Source organism: Taurulus bubalis, assembly GCF_910589615.1.
Source record: "Taurulus bubalis genome assembly, chromosome: 2".
In the NCBI taxonomy this organism is placed as follows: Eukaryota; Metazoa; Chordata; class Actinopteri; order Perciformes; family Cottidae; genus Taurulus; species Taurulus bubalis.
The window spans coordinates 35355792-35365621 of NC_136590.1; positions in this window are offsets into that span (position 1 = coordinate 35355792).

Consider the following 9830-nt stretch of genomic DNA (forward strand, 5'->3'; position numbering starts at 1 on the left):
GTTGGGGAACATTACAGGGGACTTTCACACTCTTCTCAGCTGATTTATTTATGCCAGACTCGAGGAGTTATGCTGTGATCTGACAGTGAAGCTGAATCTCTCATCACCGACTACAGAAAACTGTTTTCAAAAGCAAACTCTGTCTGGTCTTTAACTCAGCTTAATTTATGTATATTTCTAAATAGTTATTGTATTTTACCTTTTAGTCTGGCTTTTAATTTATTTTAATTTGTTCAAATCTCTGTTTTTTCTTCACTGAAAAATTTATAATATTTATGTGAGGGTTTTTCTGCAGTTTGTTGTTGTTGTTTCAGTGCTGTTATTGAATGTCTTATTAATTAAAACGTCTTTTGTTGTTTGTGTGTAGATGGAGGCGCTTTGTATTGCATTCTATTTGTATGAAAAGGGCGATACAAATAAAGTCTGATTGATTCATTGAAAATTAAATGTTTCTAACCTGGGGGTCGAGACCCCACAATGGTCCTAAATAAATCTGAGAGGTTGTGAATTGATTTTCTGTGACGAAGAAAACTAATTGTATTAGTTATGTTTTGTTCGATTTTTTTATTATTAAGGGGTCACAATCAAAGTATGTTGGGAAACCACTGAACTGAATTATGTCCTTGTTTGGCAAAATGATCAGGTGGGCAATCCTTTTTTAGCCATATGCTAGATGTGGCTTTAGGGATGGCGATGGGGGTTGGTCCGGCCACTATGTTTCTCCACATTAAAATACAACAATAAAACTAATCGATGGAATGCTTTGAAATGTTTTATAGACATTCATGGGGACTCTTCCTAAAGTGCTGCCACCAGTTTAAAGTTTTTCTTGAGAAATATCTCAGCATCTAAATGGATTAGCGCAACATTTTCTCAGACATTCATTGTTCACAAACGATAAATCCCAATAGATCCTAATGACTTTGGGGATCATCCTTGTTTTCCTTTAGTGCCAACATGAGGTGGACTTTTAGTTTTTTAGTGAAATGTCTTGATGAATTGCTATGATGTTTGGCACATACATTTATATCCCCCTTGAACCTTTTATGTACCGTCATCAACGGATCAAAAATGATAAATTGTCTAATATTTTGTTAAAATGCAGATACATTTGGTTCAAAGCACCGCTTAAAGCCTCACAGAGCTGAAAACAGACCTGTGTTAAAATAGTGCAGGGGATACATTAATGAGGGTTCGTTCTAATTATTTCAATTGTGGAAACTGCTGGCGGCTATTTAATCTTTTGTCAAGAATAAATACACAGTTCACCTCACAAGGTGATCTACCAGTAATGTACTCTTGCAATTAATAATAAGCCAATGCATTGCCTGATGACATCATGTGGTCTTGAAGCAAAACTTTTTCTTGCCAGAGCGCTGCCAGCTGTCATTCAACTTTGTTCTGTTTTGCATTTGCTCTCTGTGCATCATATTATATAGGGCCATACAGGTTGCATCCATGTCACTTTATTCCCTGCACCTTCAGACGTGACTATTTTCAACATCTCATAGCCTCATTCATCCCAGAGCACATAAGGTCATTCACTATGTCTTCATATTGTCACCAGCACCTCTTGCTGCTGCACTGGAACATCATGTTGGCGCTCATCGCAGACATCTAATATGTTTATGTTTAGTTTGCTGTCATAATGTATATTATCCTGCCTGTACTTTGTGTGCAGTCAGCACCAAATCACCACATCACAAACCCATCATGCCCCCCCTAGAAGGGTTTCTCCCATACTTCTGTTTCCTGTCTGTAAAAGACCCGATGCACATCCGGGTTATGCAGGAAACATCTACCAGCGGGACATAAAGGAACCCCTCCCCCTCCCCAGTTAAATATTCAGGGAGAGAAGCAATGTTTTTACGGCAAACACATCATAGTTTATAGTTTACATATCTTCTTATAAACTGATAAGAATATGTAAACATCTAGCTTGTATGTTTGTGCGCCAATCAACATTTAAGTCATTTTACATTTGTACTTGTTTGGATGTCTGTACTGTCAACTGTTATAAAACGAAACACTAATTCATTTAGCTGCAACACAGGCACCATGAACTGTCTTCCACAGATACAGTTGCAGTCATCTGTAAATGAAACACACTATTAGACAAAATTCTATTGCTAATACAATTATATTAAAACAATGCCATACTTTCTGTATCTTTTTGGATTAACTCCAATTTCATGGTTTGAGGAGTGATTTTAGTGACAAACACACAGACACAAACCTTCCTTCACTCGGTCACTGCTTTGATTGACAGACAGACAGGTAAACCACAGGGCATTCCAAGGCTGCTCAGGTGTGTGTGTGTGTGTGTGTGTGTGTGTGTGTGTGTGTGTGTGTGTGTGTAGCCTCATCACTATTCATCAGGCTCCGCAGTATTTGCGTCTCATCTGCATACTGGTCCAACAGGGAACAGATTAGCATTAGAGACAGAGAAAGATGGAGGGAAATAGAATCACTTTAATTTTTAACAAGATGATATGAAGGAGACACAAAGACCCAAGTAGTGCTGCTGCTGCTGACACAGCCAGGAAAGAGGGAGGAAAGAGCGGGCCAGGTGGGGTGTGATGTGTGTGTGTGTGTGTATTTGGATGGGGGTGGGGTGGGGTGGGGGTGAGACAGCTACACCGAGAGATATCAGTCATGATAGAATGAGGGTTGTGGAAATGGAAATAAACAGTGTGTTTGTGTTTTGCAAATGAAAATAACATTAAAGACTACCCTGTGTTAATGTTGCATATTGATCTCTCTGCCTCGCTCATTCACTGTGTGTGTTTGTAGGAACTCCGCTGAACCCACACATCAATTGTGCATAAATAAATAAGTGGGATAAACAATGTACCAGTCACAATAGTCACTCTATCATTAGTGGGCTCCCCACATAGTTTTCAACACTTATCGCAAACCGCTGTAACACAGCAGATATGTTTTCATTTTGCGATTTGCCATATATATGTTCATTCCCAAACACTGGATATATATATATTGCAGAATTTCTACCGTAGTCATTTATTTAACAATCGTAACAGCAGTACACCTTTGAGCCACATGAGGCAATGTTCACACTGTTCGAATAAACTGAAGTCTACTATTAGCAGTGAATTTAAGGCTAGCGTAAGTTCTGTTTGTTATGTCATTCATTTATATATGCTACAAATAACATTCTGAATGGTGCCATTGGTCCTGTGTACTTTCACTTTTTAAACTGTATTTTGCTCATATGTATTTTTAATTAGAATACTACTGTGATCATGTATTTTATACTGCAATATTGCTACTTTCACTTGTGTTAATGGACTCGATATGGACATAAGGTATAAGATATAAAATATAGAATAAAATGTTTTGTAGAATACAGAAACACATTGAAACAAGATTTGTATCATTATTTTCCCATGATGATCTGAGATTATTTTTGCAGTCCGTCAAAACAAATTAACATAGAGACGGTTGGAAACCCTGCCCACACTGTAGCCAACAAAGATGGAAAAAAACTAAATACAGTTTCCTCAACTTCTGTGCACAGAGCACATCTCATACATTCTTCACTTCTTTTCTTCAAACATAAACTTTGGGACTGAGCTGTCACACCATCACAGCCCTCCAGCTCCAGGTAACCCTCTTGGGTTTGTGTGATGTGCATGTTCATGTCTCCATCATAAGAACATCAGGCCTGTGGTGTTTTCACATCAGTGCCCTGCATATAATTAACACCCAGCTCTATGTTTCTCCTCTGATTAGTATTTTTGACTCACACCCTGCCTCCAGCCTTCACTGTCACACCATCCCTGCCTCTCCCTTGTGATCCTCACACCTTGATCTGTAACTCCCTCACTGCTACCTTTATGCCACATTCAAACCTTTTATCTTTATAATGTGTCTGTCTTTTTTCTCTCTCTTTATATCATTTAACTCCCTCAGTAGCTTGTGGCGCTTTCATCCTTTTGCTCTCAGCTCACTTCCATACCAAAGTGCATAGTTTACAAAATTGAGCCTGTTTATGGTGAAATAAAGTGCTGCTTATAGGTCTTGGACTGCAGAGTGCGCAGGCTTACTGACTGTCTGAGACCAACCGTCTAAATGTGAGCTGTCAAAGCAACTTAACAAAAGCCTGTTTGTTGAAGTGTTGTGATGACCAACTGTTGCCTTAACATACAGAACACAGCAGTATTGCATCGTCTTTACCAGCTCGTTGTCTTTTTCAAATACTGGCGCTTTGCCACGCCTCTAGCCGCCTGATACCGATCAGGCATCAGCAGCTCTTTAGTGTCTGTATGAGACGTTTTCAAGTAACTACAACATAAACCCATCCACATCAGTATTAGACGCCCTGAGAAAATGCTCAGGGAGTGTGATGACATAGTAGAAAGATAAAAAAAAAAAAAACTTACAAAGCAGGAGGGAGGTGGCCATCAGGACTTCCTACCAGAAGACTGGTGTTCCCTATTTTTAAGTATTTTCAGTTCATGATTGCTGTCCGGCTGCAACTTTACCTATTGTGGTTCAATCTTTTGACTGAAAAAGCTCTAAAACCCGACTTTAACCACCTGCTCAGCACCAAATGCAGACAGACACAGTTAGCGACTAGTTGGTGAACATAGTGGAGCATTTAGCAGCTTGAGAGCCAGATATTTCCTTCAGGAGATGGTGGAGACTAAAAGCAGAGTAAAAAGAGAATGAATATTGGATTTACGTTCACCAGATGGACAAAAACACGGCTCCACATGAAGGCAATGTTGCTTCGTCACTGCATGTGTAAATCAGCAACTGTTTGCTAACAAGTATGCAATATTACCTTAAAATGTGATGATATGTCAGTGTTTTGTGCAGAACCTGTTTCCACTAAAGTGGCCAGAAAAATCTGTCATGCAGGTTTAAGTTTTGCTGTAGAAACACATTTCATTGAACAAGCTGATGCTGACTCCCCATATCCAACTCCACAGGTTTACATTCCATAGTATTCATATATATTTTGCTTGGTTGAAAAGTAATATGATATGTAATAATTTTGCCAGTATAGAAAGTGATTAGGTTGACTTGTTTTGGAGATCATGTTTGATGTAGAGATATCTTGACAGCTTTGCACCTTCCCCTTCTTTATTGCACTCTTGAGTCTTTTATCCACCTTTCACATACAGCAGTCCATCCTCCCTTTGGGGCCCTTGATGATGATTGAGCCCCACTGTTCCCCAATCGACCTCCCTTGTCTCTTTCTCCCTGGCTCTTGGCTGTGATGATGCCCCACTGTAGTGCCATTCCTAAAGTGTCGAGGCTCCCTGAGGACTTGGACTGGATGGTCGTCTCTCAGGGGGCTGGCACCGGCATGTTCTCATCTCATCACACACACACACACCCGCATGCACACACACACACACACACACACACACACACACACACACACACACACACACACACACACACACAAACACACACACTTTTACTCTCCTCTTCAGACAGCAGTGGTCTCAGCGGGGCTGCCCTGGAGCGTCGCTGCAGCATGCTGGGTACCTGAAAAGCCAGTGATAACAGGGCAAGGCCAGAATGTTAAGTGGTGTGTATGTGTGTGTGTGTGTTGCATGAGCGGGGTCAAAATGTTAAGTGGTATATTAATCAGTAGTAATTGTGTGTATGGTCCATTATGGCAAGTGCTGGCTGACAGAAAAGGGTGAGATAGAGAGGGGGGAAAAGCAAAGGGTGTGTTCGTATGTATGAACATGTGTGTGTCGGCCAACAGAGAAGTGAAACTGTTAGAAATAGCGTTTTAACTGTGCAATCTTTTCTACGGTGCTGTATGCTCTATATCTTTTTATAAATCCCTGTTCTTGTTTGCTTTTCATGCCCCCAACCCCCCCATCGTCATCAATCTTCCTCTCTTTTTTAGAAATTCATCCATCTGTGCCCAGAGCTGTTGCGAAGTTGCTCTCCTACTTTTAGAAGCGGGAGTTACCAAACAACGGTCACCACTGGAAAAACAAGGCCGCTTTCTGTATCTGTCTCACTACTGCAGACACACACACACACACACACACACACACACACACACACACACACACACACACACACACACACACACACACACACACACCACACACACACATTTCCCCCAGTGATCTCTGCTGGCTGATTTGGTATTCAAGTGCTGTTGCGGACCCAGCAGGCCTAAAGCTCTCTTTGTATTGTTTTATTACCTAGGGGCTAGGCCTTGCCACACTCACACACACACGCACACAAATGCAAGCGCATAAGCATGCACATACACATACACTATAAAACAGCACAGATAGCATACAAGTGCAAAGCAGGATTAGCATATTAGCTTATTAGTATCCTGTCTGTCAATTGGCTCTGTCTGGTTTTCTTTCTCTCACATGCTGTCAGAATGAAGAGTTGCGTGAGGAGGAGGAGGAAAAAGGAGGAGGAGGAGGAGGAGGAGGGAGAGGAGAAATGGAGGGAGATAAGGAGGGAAATGAGGAGGAGGAGGAGAAGATGTAGGTGGAGGGCTGCTCACTCCTCTCCAATAGACAGATGGTAGTCCGACTCCTACTGAGTTGTCAACTGGCCAAGAGAGAAAGACAGAGAGAAGGGAATTGAGAGGAAAAGGGGCAGAGAGATGAACCTTTCCTCTACTTTTTCATCCTCCTCTTTCAACCTCTCACTCAGTTTTGCTGCCAGCTTTAACTCGTCTTACCCATCTCTCTCATTCTAGCCTCTATATTTCTCTCAGTCGGCCATCAATCTCTCCATTCACATCTCTGTTTTCGTTCTTCATCCGTCACAGGTTACTATTTTTCATTGGTACTTTGTCTCCTTCTTCTCTATATGTGTATCCATCTCTCTCTCTCTCTCTCTCTCTCTCTCTCTCTCTCTCTCTCTCTCTCTCTCTCTCTCCACTGTTACATGTTTCCAAACTTGGCCAGCTAACTTCCTTCTGTAGCAGAGAGAAAGAAATAAAGAATTTAGTAATGTGGGGTTATGAAGTACAACGCTGCTCATGGTGAAGTCACTTACAATCTTAAAGAAACCAATGAAAGTACACATACACATTTCTGTAGCTGCATTTGTGAAGTAGTATGCAGGTTCCCAGCTACATTTACTCAAGTACTCTACTTAAGCACAATTTTGAGGTGTTTTAATTGAGTATTTCCATGTTATACTACTTTATCCTAACACTCCACTACATTAATTTGACAGCTGATATTTACATTTGACATTTAAAAAAATATATAATAAGCTATAAAGTAAAATTGTCTTCCAAACTGTTTGGCTTGTGACACCTGATAAGAAGAAAGCAGTTGTTACATTTCAGATGTATGTGAGTTGCTAGTTGACACACCACATTGTCCGTCCGTTTTCATTTAAACAACTGGCTGAGGCACAAAGAGGTAAAATCATCCAATTATTCACATATTTGTGTTGCAGATTCTTTTTTTTCTTATTTTGTGTCCATTGACAATCTAACGACCCCTCTATCACCCTTTCTCGCGTGTCCCTTCTGGGAGCCCGACCTCTGGCCTAAATTACGTAACTGTATTCAAAGTTAAAACCAGCTCCACCTTGTCCAGCTCCAACAGTAAAATGATGCTTATATATCATTGCATAAATCTAATAATAACTTATGTTATAATATATCAATTAAGTAATTATAATTATGAACACAAGACGTTAACTTGAGATGGAGTTATTTTAATGTTTTGGTACTTTTACTAAAGTCAAAGATGTCAATATGTCTTCTACTGCCAGAGGTAAAAGTCATATACCTTATCATAATGAATAAATCTCACCTGGCTAAGACATTAAAATGATTCTCCCTGAGTCTTTATTTGAGAGCTGTGTTGAAAGACAGTTGGTGCCATGATCTGTCTGACACAACAGGGGGCAGTATGGCTCTGTCCATCACCTCCTTCAACTTCCCGAAATACTCCTAAAATGTAATGGGAGACAGCATTTTAAATACAATGAAATAAATGTGTGTGCTTAGTTTAAAGCAACTCTATCTGATCTTTACAGCTGCAGAAAATCTAAATAAAGACTCATAGACTTAACATAAAAAGTATTGGGATTAGTTTTGGAAATATATGTAGAAACTTTACAGTTCAACCCCATTTTGACAGGGTTACAGAACGACATTGCTCTAATTTCTTTTGCTAGTTTTCCATTTTTTTTTTCATGTTGAAAAATGCAACACTGCAGTTAGGCAGTTGGTGCAAAGGCGAGGGATAGAAGCAGTGAGCTTGTTATCAGAGACTCAAGTGGAGCGCCCAGTGCTCACTTTCAGCTTCCTTCTGTATCAAAAAGGGCACAATTACTTAAAAAAAAATTTGAGTCAACAAAAAATGAATATTACTTATGATTCTATGTTTTTTCATTACAAGCTTGGCGGTTGTGAGTTGCAACTTTTAATTACCTTTTAAAATCATAGTTATAAGCCAGTTTTGTGGTAACATGCACTACAGTGAGTTTGTGATGGTTTTAATGGAACGATAATTATCTTAGTTTATATTAATGTGAGTAGTTAAAGACACATAATTCTGTGTTTAATTCATAAACATGTTTAAGTTGATTGAGCTCAGCAGTGATACAAGGGTGTAAGTCAAATGAAGATATTTGTTGATACATTTCAAGAAAACAGCTCAAGAAAAGAAATCACTAAGCATTAATTAGTCCTGAAATGTTGTCAGACTTTTAACAAAACACAAATCCTTTATGATCTGAAAAATATTCCTTTGTGGAGGTAAACTATTCTGACATATCAGAGTGTTGAATGCTGTATGATATTTACACTAAAACCCATCACATTAATACTAGTGGTGTCTCACTCCCTTGAGAAAATACATCTGACAGTTCTTGATGCTAATATTACCCCATATGAACATACATCCTTGTATCCGTCACATCAGTGTTTGTATTCATTAGCGCTTGCTGCTGGAGCTTCATCAGAACTAAAAAAGGCAGTTTGTTTTGTAGAAACACACAAGGTTTTTGTTGCTCCCTGCCTGAGCGTTCGCTGTTTGTGTTAAAATTATTTTTGCACATTGTCAGCTTGGTATGGTACTGTGTGTGTGTGTGTGTGTGTGTGTGTGTGTGTGTGTGTGTGTGTGTGTGTGTGTGTGTGTGAGAGAGTGTGTGAACACATTTTTGTCTTTGTGATGTACTGATGAGAAACACTAAAATGACAGCCGTGAGCGGTGTAATGACAGTGGGAAAAGTGTCACTTTTCAAACAAATTTGTTTGGAGTGTGTATTTGCGTGCTTGCTTGTGTGTGCGTGTGTTTTTTTTACACAAGTGTATATATGGGTTCATTTGTGTATCAGTTTGTGTGTGTGTGTGTGTGTGTGTTTGTGTGTGTGCTGTCATTTATTTGTCATCTGCCAAAGTAAGACAGAGTATCTTTCATCCTTTACTTCTCATCTCATCCCTGATAGAGAACCTTGTCGTGTTTGCGCACACTCGTACAGACAGACACACAAAGACACTGGTTGTTTGTCTCAAATAAGCCCATAATTATGCTGCTTGTTTATACTTTGTCTCCAAACAGAATGCAACAAAGTGTTGAATCCTGTTTTGTTTTCACAGAACAAAAATAGTTTGCTTTGTCTCTCTGTAATGATGCTCTGTCACTGTCACACATTACAGCATAACAGAGTGAATGTGTGTGTGTGTGTGTGTGTGTGTGTGTGTGTGTGTGTGTGTGTGTGTGTGTGTGTGTGACATGCATGTTACTCAAACATGTTACATGTATGTGTGTGAGTGTGTGAGATGTGGGCCTGGGGGGAAGTAAGGAAGTTGCCATGGCACTAATCACTGCGGATACAGCAAG